This window comes from Bos taurus, chromosome X, assembly GCF_002263795.3.
Source record: "Bos taurus isolate L1 Dominette 01449 registration number 42190680 breed Hereford chromosome X, ARS-UCD2.0, whole genome shotgun sequence".
NCBI lineage: Eukaryota > Metazoa > Chordata > Mammalia > Artiodactyla > Bovidae > Bos > Bos taurus.
In genome coordinates this window covers 117,978,570-117,994,470 of record NC_037357.1, presented here as the reverse complement: position 1 = coordinate 117,994,470, position 15,901 = coordinate 117,978,570, and the positions used below count along the sequence as shown (strand labels likewise).

The window sequence follows — 15,901 nt, the reverse complement described above, 5'->3', positions numbered from 1 at the left end:
AGCAATCTACCATTTTTGAAGAGCTCTTATAGATACCTTGAAGTAAAACAAACAAGGGTTTACATTTTGAGCTCTGTTCCTTGCTGGTTTGTCAACTTGAGAACATTGTTTAATCTTAAATTTTTCCATCTAGTAAGAGGTGGGGTGCAGTGCTACCTTACAGTGTTGTGAGCATTTGCAATAATGAATATGGAATTTTTAGCATAATGCTGGTATATATAATAGGAATCAGGCAATAATTTAGTAGGATTCCATCTTATCCAAATAGCTCTCTCAAAGTCAGGGAAGGGACCTGGGGCAAAGTCAACCCACTACTTTTTATTTTTTATTTATGCTTTGAAAATGAGAAACACTTGTGATACATGAGTTTCAGAAGGCATTCCATGGGTAGATCCAGGAGTCATCTCAGCAGGATTTTGGAGACACTTCTCAGTTGAATTACCCAACGTTCAGGGCAGGCACTGGGGTACAAATCTCAGGTCCCGTGGTACAGAGCTGTTGAGCCAGGATGAAGCATAGTATTCTGAAAGATCATCAGGAGAAAAGAAAATCAGTCATGTGTCTCAAGAAACACAGGTCCCACAGACGTCAGTGTTGAGCAAAGTTGCAAATTTGAGTAGGCAGAAGATGTTGCTGACTTATTTCAGAGGCTTAGCCCTAGGCCTGGCATATAGATTTGAAAGAGCAGCAAGACAAATTCCCAGTTCCAGAGGTTCTGATAAACTGCTCAGTTATCAAAGAAAAATCAGCAGAAAAGATGTGTGTGGTGGGGATTAACATTTATCCGGTGTCTACTTTGTGACATACACTGTGCTACATTTTCTGTGTGCTAAGTATTGTTATCCTGCCATTTTAAACTGAGGTTTGGAGAAACTAAGAAACTTGCCCAAAGTAAGAGAGCTCTCAAGTACTGCAGTTGAGATCCACACCAAGATCTGTCTGGTTTAGCCTCTAGGTTCTCAGGGATTCTGGAACTAGAGAACAAGTCATGTACTTAGCTGCTAGAACAAGGATACTGAGAGAAACCTTACCTTGTGAAAATGGTGGAAAACCTACCAATTATAATTAGGCACCCTGTCAAACAAAGCCAGAGGTGTAGAGTGACTTGATCCTAAGTCATTGCAATAGACTTAAATTTCTGAAGACTAAGGTCAGGATTTATCTTGGAACATGGGAGTGGATAAGCCTTAAGGCGAGGAAAGGTGATTTAAGTGACAAGGAGGGGGGTGCAGGGAAGTAACCTCACAACTCATTGTCTTCTGCCCCACCTTCACACAGTACTTTATTTTTTTAAATTATTTTTTATTGGAATATAGTTGATTTACAGTCTTAGGTTATTTTCTGTCATGCAGCAAAGTAAATCAGCTATATATATATACACACATATATTCACCCTTTTAATATTCTTTTCCCATAATTGGTCACTACAGAGTGTGGAGTAGAGTTCCCTGTGCTGTATAGTAGGTTCTTGTTTGTTTCATATGTTATATATAGTAGTCCTACAGTACTTTAAAGGGGCCCCTGGAGTCTGCAAAGTGCAAAGCATTAATGTAAAGCTCTAAGTGCTTTTGTTGTCTAATTTGTTATTATGGAGTAGCCACGTAATATTTCTGGTGAGAAACAAGGATCCTTAAGTGTGTAGAGGTATGTTGGCAGTGTTTTATGTGGAAATTCTGTTCTCTGAATTTCATTAAAGTAAATGATGGCCTGATTATCCTACCTCTAAAGGAAACAGAAAAATTAAGGGAAATAATATCACCAAGTTGCAAACAAGATAAAAACAGAGAAGTCTCTATTACAAAGCTATGCCAAAAAGTTTCATATTTAACTACTTATTTTTAGGACCACAGGACAGAAATTATATCTTAGATACTTAAATTAGTATATGAAGGTTGTATTTTTGAGGCTAGTAAAGTCAGGATTTGATTCTATCAAACTGATTACTCTTTAATGTACCTCAAAGGTGAAACATTTTATATCACACTCAGTTATTTGATTTCTAAAATGTCTATGTATGTCACAGGATTTGTTTACTATCAGGAGAAATGGGAAACAATTTGGGACCAATTGCATATTCTCTTTAATCATGTATTAAGTTGCTTGTTTGATTAACAAAAAGAATCCCTCTTATCTACTCTGGGAAGGCTTGCTTGGACCCAGTAGCATTTTTACATCAGGCAAGTGTCTCATTGGATTGTCAAAATTTGTGAGTGAGGAAATAGTTCAATTGAAATTTGAAATATTCCAAGGACATATTTGTCTTTTTTCTAAGTAGTGAAACAGTGACACATTTTGAAATGGGAGATTAGCTTGTTAGTCACTTCAGACTTTTGTTTCCAAAATCTTCTTGCCATGTTTGGTAATTTTTAAACTCTCTCATTGAGTTGGAGCAGCCATACAACCCAGATCCATGTTAAAACCTTGGAATATTTTTTTAAATGCTCAGGATCATACCACCTTAAATCAAAATGTACAATTGTTTAATTTTTTTTTCTTTCTTTTAAGGATATTTCCACATGCATATGTGATCTTTATATTTTTTAAAAAAATTTTTATTAATTTTTTTTTTTTTTTTTGGCCACACCGTGCATAGCCTGTGGGATTCTAGTTCCTAACCAGGGATTGAACCTGTGCTCACTGCAGTGGAAGCATGGAGTCCTAACCACTGGACTACCATGGAAGTCCCAATATTTACACTTTAATCACACAGTTACATGAATGTATTTTCATTGGAAAAATTCAAACGCAGAAATTCCACTCTTTACTCTTCTCTTCTCCTCTTTACTCTTCTCCTCTTAAATCTCATGATCCTTATTAGATCATCCTTAATCATTCTTGGCTTAGCTGGTAAAGCATCCTCCTGCAATGCAGGAGACCTGGATTCGATCCCTGGGTTGGGAAGAGCCTCTGGAGAAGGGAAAGGCTACCCACTCCAGTATTCTGGCCTGGAGAATTCCATGGACTGTATAATCCATGGGGTTGCAAAGAGTCGGACAGGACTGAGTGACTTTCACTTCACTTCACCTCACCATTCTTAAAGGCTTAATATGCATCCAATTAATTCTTTTAATAATATACATATATACACATACAAACACAAATAAAATTTTAAGCTATACCAATGGGGCAACACATTTTCTTCACTTATTATGGTTTTGACATATTTTTCCTTTGAAATCTGTCTCATTTTTAAAACTGCTACACAGTATTTCAAAATATATATGAAGCATAAGATAGTTAACCACTCCTCTATTGATGGACATTTAGATTGTTTCTGATTTTCTATTCTTATAAATAATATTGAAGTAAGTATCCTTGAATATATGTATTTGTTCTTTTCTAGAATAGATATTTAGAAGTGGAATTGTTGGGTGAAATCTATCTTCTGCTTAATAAAATTTAGATTGGATTGAAACTGTCAACTTCTCATTTATAATGCTATAAAGTTTATGCTCCCAGCAGTAGTGCAAGAGAGTACCACTACCACTGCCAACACTGACTATAATAAATCTCTTAATATTCTGCTAATCTGATGGGTCAAAAGGATAGAAATTGTTTTTATTTTTATTACTTGATGATAGTATTTTAATCACAGACTCAATTTGCAAATATTTACTTAGAATTTTTATTGATACTTATATTTGTAGCAGTCTTATGTTTTTTATTTTTAATTGAAGGATAATTGCTTTACAGAATTATGTTGGTTTCTACCAAACATCAACATGAATCAGCCATAGATTACATATGACCCCTCTCACTTGAACATCCCTCTCACCTCCCTCCCCACCCCACCCCTCTAGGTTGTTACTGAGCCCTGGTTTGAGTTCCCTGAGTCATACAGCAAATTCCCACTGGCTATATTTTACATATGGTAATGTATGTTTCCACGTTACTGTCACCATGGTCTGATATAGTAATGAGGTTAAATTAAGCTTACAGTATAATTTGAGAAGATTTTATTTTCCTATGATCTTGAACTGTTTATACAAAGTACAGGAATATTTCCTTTGTGAAACCTTCTCTGCCTGGTAACTTTTGTCATGGTAGGTTTTTAAATTTCTTTCATGGTTATCAGTGTCTTGATGTTTTTTACCTCAAGCCTATTTCGGTAACTAACTTACATAGTTTAGAAAATCATTCAGGTCATCTTGCTTTCAAGTTTATTAAGTACAAAGTGATACATATTTTTTTTTACAATTTTATTTAGTATCATCTCTATCTCTAGTTATGTTTTCATTTCAGAATCCAAGTATGTATGTATGTGTGTTATCTTTTTCTTAGCTATGTTTTTGTTACTTAATTAGCTTTTTGAAAAAACTAGACTTGTTTTTTTTTGTGGTTATTTTCTACATTATTATTTTAGCTTTTATTTTTAAAACTTGTTTTTCATTTTTGTCAAAGTCACATATGCACATAGTTTAAAGAATCAAGCAGTTCTATATGGCATGTTATAAGAAACACGGAGTCCCCCTGCTCGTATTTCTTACTCTCCAGTGTTTTAGAAGATTCATCTGATATTATCTCCATATCTCTATATAATATGTGTTTGTGGCTACTTCTTGATGTCTCAATTTCAAGCATTATTAACTGACTTCCCTTTATATATAAGGAAGAATTAATTTTCTGTCCACCTACTCCTCATCTTTATCACCCCTCCCCCCATTTTCTAACCATACTCCCAGGCTCCTGATTTGCTGTTGTTTTGCTTACATGAATATTTCTTGTTTACATTATTATGACTAAATCAGTGGTTTTCACATTGGCTGCCCATTTAAATCACTTGGGGAGCTTAAAACATAAATACTGATGCCTATTATTGATTTAATTGGTCCAGATGTGGTTTGGGTATCTGAAGTTTTAAAAGCTCCTTAGATGGTTCTAATGTCTGTCCAGTGTTGAGAACCAAGGAAATGTTATTCACAGTTGATTACTCAGTTTAACTTTCCTTTCTAGAAAAATTTTTAATTTGCCTTGGAGCTGTTAATTATCTTTCTATATTTGCTTTATTTTCTATATTCTTATCCCTAAATCAACTCAAAATTCCTCTCATTATATTCATGTTTGTCAAGTGTTCATTCATTGTCATCTTCTGGAAGAGATCACTGTGGTAGCCTTCAGAACAGTTCTTGCCTTACCGAGCTGGGCTCTAAGCTACCTATTGTCATCTCAGTATCTTAGTTGACCGGCCTCCTGAGAATTCCTTTCTCCTCTCTTGCTTTGGCTCCGGTTTTCTGGATCCCATGTCTTCTTGTCCTCTTGGTTTACTATTTCATTATGGTAGAGCACCTCTCTTAATGACTTCCCTAGAGAGAAGAGTTCAGAGAAGGTAACTTTTTAGAAATTATCTTTACGATAATAAATTAGCTGGCTATACAGATGTTGGTTGGAGATCATTTTTTCTTCAGAATTTTAAAATAAAATGCCTCCTTGTCTTCTAATTTCCAGTGATGCCGCTGAGAAGTCTGATGTCATTCTGATATTTTATGAGAACCTATTTTTCTTTCTCTATCTGAAATCTTTGAGGATCCTCTCTTTACTCAGTGTTCTGAAATTTCCTGATGATGTGACATGGAGAGGATCTGTTTTTATCTATTGGTGGATCCTTTCAATCTGGAAACTCAGGTCTTTCAGTTGTGGGAAGTATTTTTGGATAATGGTTTTGATGATTTCTTCCTCTCCATTTTGTCTTCTCTTTCTGGAACTCTCTTATTGGGGTGTTAGACCTCTTGGAAGTGTTCAGCTATCATTTAACTTTTGTTTCCAAGAGCTCTTTTTAATTCTTGAAATGTTTCTTCTGTAGCATCCTTCCCTTCTTTCGGAGAAGCAACATCTCATTTTCTTATGAGGAAAATAACAATAGTTTTTCTTTAAGCTTTCTTTCCCTTGTATAATCTATCCATTCCAACTTTTGCTTTGTTTTCCCCCCACCCCCGTGTGTGTGTGTGTGTGTGTGTGTGTGTGTGTGTGTGTGAGAGAGAGAGAGAGAGAGAGAGAGAGAGAGAGAGAGAGGTCTTCTAATGTCTAGGGCATAACAGTTGAGCACTAAAATGCTCATCAGGGTATTTCTTTGCAGATAGCTGAGACTTGTTGAGTATAGCTTCTGGCTAGACCTTTCTGTAGAGAAACTCCACAGTGTCATTTTATTGAGTATATTTTTTCTTAGTGGTCAGAGTTCCTAGAAAAATACTCTTCCACTTCCCTGCTGGGTGGGGATGGAGGGGTGGTAGTGGTGTATAATCCTGGTTGCCATATTTTGAGAGCCAAGAGAGGAAGAAAGAAGTCTCAACATTCAGCATGCAGACTTTCACAACATACCACAGTTTTAGTGTGGTTTTCTTTCTCTTAATTGTGCATAGTATCCTGCAGTCTACAGAACCTGTATTTTTTTTCCCCTCCAGAGAATAAACTCTTGTCTTCTGGATAGGAAAGGAAGCTTACTTGGCAGCATGAAATGAGAAGGGAGATTTTTTTTTTCTCCCTCACCAGATGTTGATTTTATCTTCTTGTCTTAGCTACTTCATCACTACTTCAGAAATAGCTGGAACAACACATTTTGAAGCATTTTGGAGGATCTGTGGTATAAATCAAGTTATTCCTTGGTGTTCTCTATTGCTTGCAGAGGATTCAGCTTTCTCAACTCTATTACATAGGTAAACCATTTTGTTTACCTATGTAAACAAACTTTACCTATGAAAAGCAAACTTGTTCATTTGCTTTTCAGGTTCCAAAACTGTGTTTCAGTTTGCTCTTCTGTTTGTGTCATTGGAATATATAACTATTTAAAAAATTCCATAACTGTCATGGATTTAACTGTTTTGCTTATTTTGTTTTTGCTTTTTTTTAAGAAATTAATAAGAGGCATATACTCTATCTTCTATAAAATTGTTTAATCCTATGGTACCTCAGATGGTAAAGAATCTGCCTGCAATGCAGGATACCTGGGTTTGATCCCAGGGTCAGGAAGCTCCCCTGGAGGAGGGCATGGCAACCCACTCTAGTATTCTTGCCTGGAGAATCCCCATGGCCAGAGGAGCCTGGCAGGCTACAGTCCATGGGGTCACAAAGAGTCGGACACAACTGAGCAACTATGCATAGCACACTATTTTCAGAGAATATATTTTGTATTATTTCAGTCTTTTTAAATTTGTTAAGATTTGTTTTATAACCTAGAAGATAGCTTATCTTGGTGAATGTTCCATGTATATTTGACAAAAATGTTTATTCTGCTGTTGTTTCATGGAGTGTCCTATAAAAGTCAGGTCAAGCTGTTTGGCAGTGTTATTCAGGTCAACTACATGAAACTTTTTGGTTTTCTTTTCTTAATAAAATTTTCATTTATTTTTGGCTGTGCTGGGTCTTCCTTGCTACCTGGGCTTTTCTCTAGTTGTGAAGCGGGTGCTGCTCTCTAGTTGCAGTGTGTGGGTGTTTCATCACAGTGACTTCTCTTGTTGGGGAGCATGGGCTCTAGGGCATGTGGGCTTCAATAATTGCAGTTCGTGAGCACAGGCTCAACAGCTGCGGCACAAGGGCTTAGTTACTCCACAACATGTAGGATCTTCCTGGATCAGGGATTGAACTCATGGTCTCCTGAGTTGGCAGGCAGATTCTTTACCACTGAGCCACAGGGAAGCCTGTGTTTTTCTAATGAACACTTTTAATGCAATAAATTTTTCTTTGGGTATCACTTAGCCCTTAATGCAATGTTTTGAGATGTAGTACTCTGATTATCAGTCATTTCTAGAGGATTTTAAAATACAGTTTTTCAATGCATCTTAAGATTTTTTTCCATTTAACTTTTAGTAAAGTAGCATGTAGTAAAATTACTTTTTTTTGTTGGAAAGGATCTATAAATTTGTTGGAATTCATAGAAGGCTACTCTTAAAGTTTTCATAATTAAAATTGTTTTCTTTCCACTCTTTTCAGAGAATTTGATTCAAATGTTCTTTTTAATTTTTTTTGAAAATTTTCATATGGCTTAACATGGTCATTTGTAAATATTTTTATGGATATTTAAAAAGATAGTATATAAGATATTTAGTATATGGCATTCAGTTGTCAGTCATCTTACTCTTCTGACTTAATTTATAAACTGAACTTCTTCAAAAAGTGATTACAGTGTTCCACTGAAATTCATGACTCAAAATTTATCCTTTTATTGTTTATTCATTTTGTAAGTAGTTACCATTTAAATATTTTGAAGCCATTTTATTACATGCACAAAAAGTTTGTGATAATTGTATCTCCATGTTGTATTATGTCATTAGCCAATATAAAAAGGAATATAAAGTTTTTGTGCATTTTAATGTTTACCTTGAAATCCATTCCACTTTTCATCTAGCTTGGATATCGTTTTACATCCTTGTATTTTAAAGCATTATTTTTCATTTTAAGAATACCTTTTGAGATAATCTCTTCAGCAAGTGGTGCTGTGAAAGTTGGACAGCCATATGTGAATCAGTGAAGTTAGAACATACCCTCTTACCATACACAAAAATAAGTTCAAAATGGCTTAAACATAAGACATGACATCATAAAACTCCTAGAAGAGAACATGGACAAAACATTCCCTGTCATTCCCAATGTTTTCTTAGGTCAGTCTCCCAAGGCGATAAAAATAAAAGCAAAAATAAACATATGGGACCTAATCAAACTTACGAGCTTCTCCACAGCAAAGGAAACATAAACAAAATGAAAAGACAACCTACAGATTGGGAGAAAATATTTCCAAATGATGCAATCAACAAGGTCTTAATTTCTAAAATATAGAAACAGCTTATACAACTCAATGACAAAAAGCAAACAACCCCATCGAAAAATGAACAGAACACCTAAATAGACATTTCTCAGAGAAGACATACAAATGGCTGATAAGCACATGAAAAGATGCTCATCATCACTAAATATTAGAGAAATGCAAATCAAAACTACAATGAGGTACCACCTCACATTGGTCAGAATGGCCATCATTAAAAAGTGTATAAATAATAAATGCTGGAGAGATTATGGAGAAAAGAGAACTCTCTTACACTACTGGTGAGACTATAAATTAGTGCAGTTATTATTGAAACAGTGTGGAGGTTCCTCAGAAAACTAAAACTAGAATTACCATATGATCTAGCAATCCCACTCCTATCCATGTATCCAGACAAAACTATAATTCAAAAAGATACATGCACCCTTATGTTCATAGCGGTACTAGTTACAATAGTCAAGACATGGAAACAACCTGAATGTCCACTGACAGATGAATGCATAAAGAAGATGTGGTTCACATATAAAATGGGATACTATTCAGCCATTCAGAAGAATGAAATAATGCCATTTGCAATATCATGTATAGACACAGAGAGTATCATCCTAAGTGAAGTAAGAAGTAAACAGGTAACATATGATATCACTTATCACTTATATGTGGAATCTAAAATATGACTCAAATGAACATATGTATAAAACAGAAACAGGCTCACAGAGAAGAGACCTTGATTGCCAAGGGGGGAGAAGGAGGGCAGAAGGAAGGATTAGGAATTTGGAATTAGAAGATGTCAACTATTATATATAGGATGGATAAACAACAAGGTCCTATTGTATAGCACAGGAAACTGTCTTCAATATCCTGTGATAGACTGGAATGGAAAAGAATATATTTATAAGTGAGTCACTTTGCTGTACAGCAGAAATTAACGCATTGTAAATCAACTGTTCAGTTCAGTCGCTCAGTCGTGTCCAACTCTTTGCGACCCCATGAATCACAGCACGCCAGGCCTCCCTGTCCTCACCAACTCCCAAGTTTACTCAAACTAATGTCCATTGAGTCATGATGCCATCCAGTCATCTCATCCTCTATCATCCCCTTCTCCTCCTGCCCCCAATCCCTCCCAGCATCAGGGTCTTTTCCTATGAGTCAGCTTTTCACATGAGGTGGCCAAAGTATTGGAGTTTCAGCTTTAGCATCAGTCCTTCCAATGAATATTCAGGACTGGTTTCCTTTAGGATGGACTGGTTGGATCTCCTTGCAGTCCAAGGGTACTTCAGTGAAATAAGAAAAAGAATGTCTGTTGTAAACAATTGTCTAGAATTTATTTTGTGTTTTTCCCCTGAGACTGTGTCTTTCAACATAGTTATTTAATCACTTTTACGTTTACTGTTATTCTGGATATGTAGGATGCATTCTTGCCATCTGATTTATTTCATGTTTTCTCTTAACCATGATTTCTCTTTTAATTTTTAGCCTTTTGTTTTACTTATTGAAATTCCTTTGTTTCAGTTTTTATCTCTAGTAGTTTGATAATTGCATATGCTATTTATGCTCTTCTATTAGCTAGCTTTAAAATTCACCACACATTTAAACATTTTCTACCACTTCTAGAATCAATTAGTATCACTATTCTCTTCTTAAAATATTTTCATAGCTATACTAAAATCAGAGAAACATTTTCATGATAGATTTTTATTAATATTATATATATATGTTCACTGTTGTTAAACACCTTCATAGTTATTTTTTAATAGCTATTTAACATTCTATTGGATTGTTATAATATAAAATATATATCAGATTAAGGGCATACCCTACTCTAGTATGACTTCATCTTAACTAATTACATCTGCAATGATTATATATTTAAAATGTATATAAAATTAAAATAAGGAGGGAGGAGCCAAGATGGCGGAGGAGTAGGACGGGGAGAACACTTTCTCCCCCACAAATTCATCAAAAGAGCATTTAAACGTCGAGTAAATTCCACAAAACAACTTCTGAATGCCGGCAGAGGACATCAGGCACCCAGAAAAGCAATCCAACTCTTCGAAAGGAGCGCGACTGAACAAAGAGAAGAAATACAGCTCCACCCATCAGAACACCGACACAAGCTTCCCTAACCAGGAAACCTTGACAAGCCACCTGTACAAACCCACACATAGCAAGGAAAAGCCACAATAAAGAGAACTCCACAAACTGCCAGAATACAGAAAGGACACCCCAAACTCAGCAATTTAAACAAGATGAAGAGACAGAGGAATAGCCAGCAGATAAAGGAACAGGATAAATGCCCACCAAACCAAACAAAAGAGGAAGAGATAGGGAATCTACCTGATAAAGAATTCCGAATAATGATAGTGAAATTGATCCAAAATCTTGAAATTAAAATGGAATCACAGATAAATAGCTTGGAGACAAGGATTGAGAAGATGCAAGAAAGGTTTAACAAGGACCTAGAAGAAATAAAAAAGAGTCAATATATAATGAATAATGCAATAAATGAAATTAAAAACACTCTGGAGGCAACAAATAGTAGAATAACAGAGGCAGAAGATAGGATTAGTGAATTAGAAGATAGAATGGTAGAAATAAATGAATCAGAGAGAATAAAAGAAAAACGAATTAAAAGAAATGAGGACAATCTCAGAGACCTCCAGAACAATATTAAATGCTACAACATTCGAATCATAGGGGTTCCAGAAGAAGAAGACAAAAAGAAAGACCATGAGAAAATACTTGAGGAGATAATAGTTGAAAACTTCCCTAAACTGGGGAAGGAAATAATCACCCAAGTCCAAGAAACCCAGAGAATCCCAAACAGGATAAACCCAAGGCGAAACACCCCAAGACACATATTAATCAAATTAACAAAGATCAAACACAAAGAACAAATATTAAAAGCAGCAAGGGAAAAACAACAAATAACACACAAGGGAATTCCCATAAGGATAACAGCTGATCTTTCAATAGAAACTTTTCAAGCCGGGAGGGAATGGCAAGACATACTTAAAATGATGAAAGAAAATAACCTACAGCCCAGATTATTGTACCCAGCAAGGATTTCATTCAAGTATGAAGGAGAAATCAAAAGCTTCTCAGACAAGCAAAAGCTGAGAGAATTCTGCACCACCAAACCAGCTCTCCAACAAATACTAAAGGATATTCTCTAGACAGGAAACACAAAAATGGTGTATAAATTCGAACCCCAAACAATAAAGTAAATGGCAACGGGATCATACTTATCAGTAATTACCTTAAACGTAAATGGGTTGAATGCCCCAACCAAAAGACAAAGACTGGCTGAATGGATACAAAAACAAGACCCCTACATATGTTGTCTACAGGAGACCCACCTCAAAAGAGGGGACACATACAGACTGAAAGTGAAGGGCTGGAAAAAGATTTTCCATGCAAATAGGGACCAAAAGAAAGCAGGAGTAGCAATACTCATATCAGATAAAATAGACTTTAAAACAAAGGCTGTGAAAAGAGACAAAGAAGGTCACTACATAATGATCAAAGGATCAATCCAAGAAGAAGATATAACAATTATAAATATATATGCACCCAACACGGGAGCACCGCAGTATGTAAGACAAATGCTAACAAGTATGAAAGGAGAAATTAACAATAACACAATAATAGTGGGAGACTTTAATACCCCACTCACACCTATGGATAGATCAACTAAACAGAAAATTAACAAGGAAACACAAACTTTAAACGATACAATAGACCAGTTAGACCTAATTGATATCTATAGGACATTTCATCCCAAAACAATGAACTTCACCTTTTTCTCAAGCGCACATGGAACCTTCTCCAGGATAGATCACATCCTGGGCCATAAAGCTAGCCTTGGTAAATTCAAAAAAATAGAAATCATTCCAAGCATCTTTTCTGACCACAATGCAGTAAGATTAGATCTCAATTACAGGAGAAAAACTATTAAAAATTCCAACATATGGAGGCTGAACAACACGCTGCTGAATAACCAACAAATCACAGAAGAAATCAAAAAAGAAATCAAAATTTGCATAGAAACGAATGAAAATGAAAACACAACAACCCAAAACTTGTGGGACACAGTAAAAGCAGTCCTAAGGGGAAAGTTCATAGCAATACAGGCACACCTCAAGAAACAAGAAAAAAGTCAAATAAATAACCTAACTCTACACCTAAAGCAACTAGAAAAGGAAGAAATGAAGAACCCCAGGGTTAGTAGAAGGAAAGAAATCTTAAAAATTAGAGCAGAAATAAATGCAAAAGAAACAAAAGAGACCATAGCAAAAATCAACAAAGTCAAAAGCTGGTTCTTTGAAAGGATAAATAAAATTGATAAACCATTAGCCAGACTCATCAAGAAACAAAGGGAGAAAAATCAAATCAATAAAATTAGAAACGAAAATGGAGAGATCACAACAGACAACACAGAAATACAAAGGATCATAAGAGACTATTATCAACAATTATATGCCAATAAAATGGACAACGAGGAAGAAATGGACAAATTCTTAGAAAAGTACAACTTTCCAAAACTCGACCAGGAAGAAATAGAAAACCTTAACAGACCCATCACAAGCACGGAAATTGAAACTGTAATCAAAAATCTTCCAGCAAACAAAAGCCCAGGTCCAGACGGCTTCACAGCTGAATTCTACCAAAAATTTAGAGAAGAGCTAACACCTATCCTGCTCAAACTCTTCCAGAAAATTGCAGAGGAAGGTAAACTTCCAAACTCATTCTATGAGGCCACCATCACCCTAATACCAAAACCTGACAAAGATCCCACAAAAAAAGAAAACTACAGGCCAATATCACTGATGAATATAGATGCAAAAATCCTAAACAGAATTCTAGCAATCAGAATCCAACAACACATTAAAAAGATCATACACCATGACCAAGTGGGCTTTATCCCAGGGATGCAAGGATTCTTCAATATCCGCAAATCAATCAATGTAATACACCACATTAACAAATTGAAAAACAAAAACCATATGATTATCTCAATAGATGCAGAGAAAGCCTTTGACAAAATTCAACACCCATTTATGATAAAAACTCTCCAGAAAGCAGGAATAGAAGGAACATACCTCAACATAATAAAAGCTATATATGACAAACCCACAGCAAACATTATCCTCAATGGTGAAAAATTGAAAGCATTTCCTCTAAAGTCAGGAACAAGACAAGGGTGCCCACTTTCACCATTACTATTCAACATAGTTTTGGAAGTTTTGGCCACAGCAATCAGAGCAGAAAAAGAAATAAAAGGAATCCAAATTGGAAAAGAAGAAGTAAAACTCTCACTATTTGCAGATGACATGATCCTCTACATAGAAAACCCTAAAGACTCCACCAGAAAATTACTAGAACTAATCAATGATTATAGTAAAGTTGCAGGATATAAAATCAACACACAGAAATCCCTTGCATTCCTATACACTAATAATGAGAAAACAGAAAGAGAAATTAAGGAAACAATTCCATTCACCATTGCAACGAAAAGAATAAAATACTTAGGAATATATCTACCTAAAGAAACTAAAGACCTATATATAGAAAACTATAAAACACTGGTGAAAGAAATCAAAGAGGACACTAATAGATGGAGAAATATACCATGTTCATGGATTGGAAGAATCAATATAGTGAAAATGAGTATACTACCCAAAGCAATTTATAGATTCAATGCAATCCCTATCAAGCTACCAACAATATTCTTCACAGAGCTAGAACAAATAATTTCACAATTTGTATGGAAATACAAAAAACCTTGAATAGCCAAAGCTATCTTGAGAAAGAAGAATGGAACTGGAGGAATCAACCTACCTGACTTCAGGCTCTACTACAAAGCCACAGTTATCAAGACAGTATGGTACTGGCACAAAGACAGAAATATAGATCAATGGAACAAAACAGAAAGCCCAGAGATAAATCCACGCACATATGGACACCTTATCTTTGACAAAGGAGGCAAGAATATACAATGGATTAAAGACAATCTCTTTAACAAGTGGTGCTGGGAAATCTGGTCAACCACTTGTAAAAGAATGAAACTAGAACACTTTCTAACACCATATACAAAAATAAACTCAAAATGGATTAAAGATCTCAACGTAAGACCAGAAACTATAAAACTCCTAGAGGAGAACATAGGCAAAACACTCTCTGACATACATCACAGCAGGATCCTCTATGACCCACCTCCCAGAATATTGGAAATAAAAGCAAAAATAAACAAATGGGACCTAATTAAACTTAAAAGCTTCTGCACATCAAAGGAAACTATTAGCAAGGTGAAAAGATAGCCTTCAGAATGGGAGAAAATAATAGCAAATGAAGCAACTGACAAACAACTAATCTCAAAAATATACAAGCAACTCCTACAGCTCAACTCCAGAAAAATAAATGACCCAATCAAAAAATGGGCCAAAGATCTAAATAGACATTTCTCCAAAGAAGACATACAGATGGCTAACAAACACATGAAAAGATGCTCAACATCACTCATTATCAGAGAAATGCAAATCAAAACCACTATGAGATACCATTTCACACCAGTCAGAATGGCTGCAATCCAAAAGTCTACAAATAATAAATGCTGGAGAGGGTGTGGAGAAAAGGGAACCCTCTTACACTGTTGGTGGGAATGCAAACTAGTACAGCCACTATGGAGAACAGTGTGGAGATTCCTTAAAAAACTGGAAATAGAACTGCCTTATGATCCAGCAATCCCACTGCTGGGCATACACACTGAGGAAACCAGAAGGGAAAGAGACACATGTACCCCAATGTTCATCAGAGCACTGTTTATAATAGCCAGGACATGGAAGCAACCTAGATGTCCATCAGCAGATGAATGGATAAGAAAGCTGTGGTACATATACACAATGGAGTATTACTCAGCCATTAAAGAGAATACATTTGAATCAGTTCTAATGAGGTGGATGAAACTGGAGCCTATTATACAGAGTGAAGTAAGCCAGAAGGAAAAATACCAATACAGTATACTAACGCATATATATGGAATTTAGAAAGATGGTAACGATAACCCTGTATACGAGACAGCAAAAGAGACACTGATGTATAGAACAGGCTTATGGACTCTGTGGGAGAGGGAGAGGGTGGGAAGATTTG

General features: G+C 35.6%; 1 protein-coding gene across 2 annotated transcripts in view; it reads right to left on the bottom strand.

Moving 5' to 3' along the window:
- Nucleotides 1–312: 312 nt before the first annotated feature.
- LOC616695 (serine/threonine-protein phosphatase 2A 65 kDa regulatory subunit A alpha isoform) overlaps nt 313–15,901 on the bottom strand; it is a 31,253-nt gene continuing 15,664 nt past the window's right edge. For both annotated transcript variants that reach the window (XM_005228364.5, XM_005228363.5), the window contains exon 3: nt 313–523. The gene's annotated coding sequence lies outside the window, so the exon portion shown is untranslated. The remainder of the gene's footprint in view (nt 524–15,901) is intronic.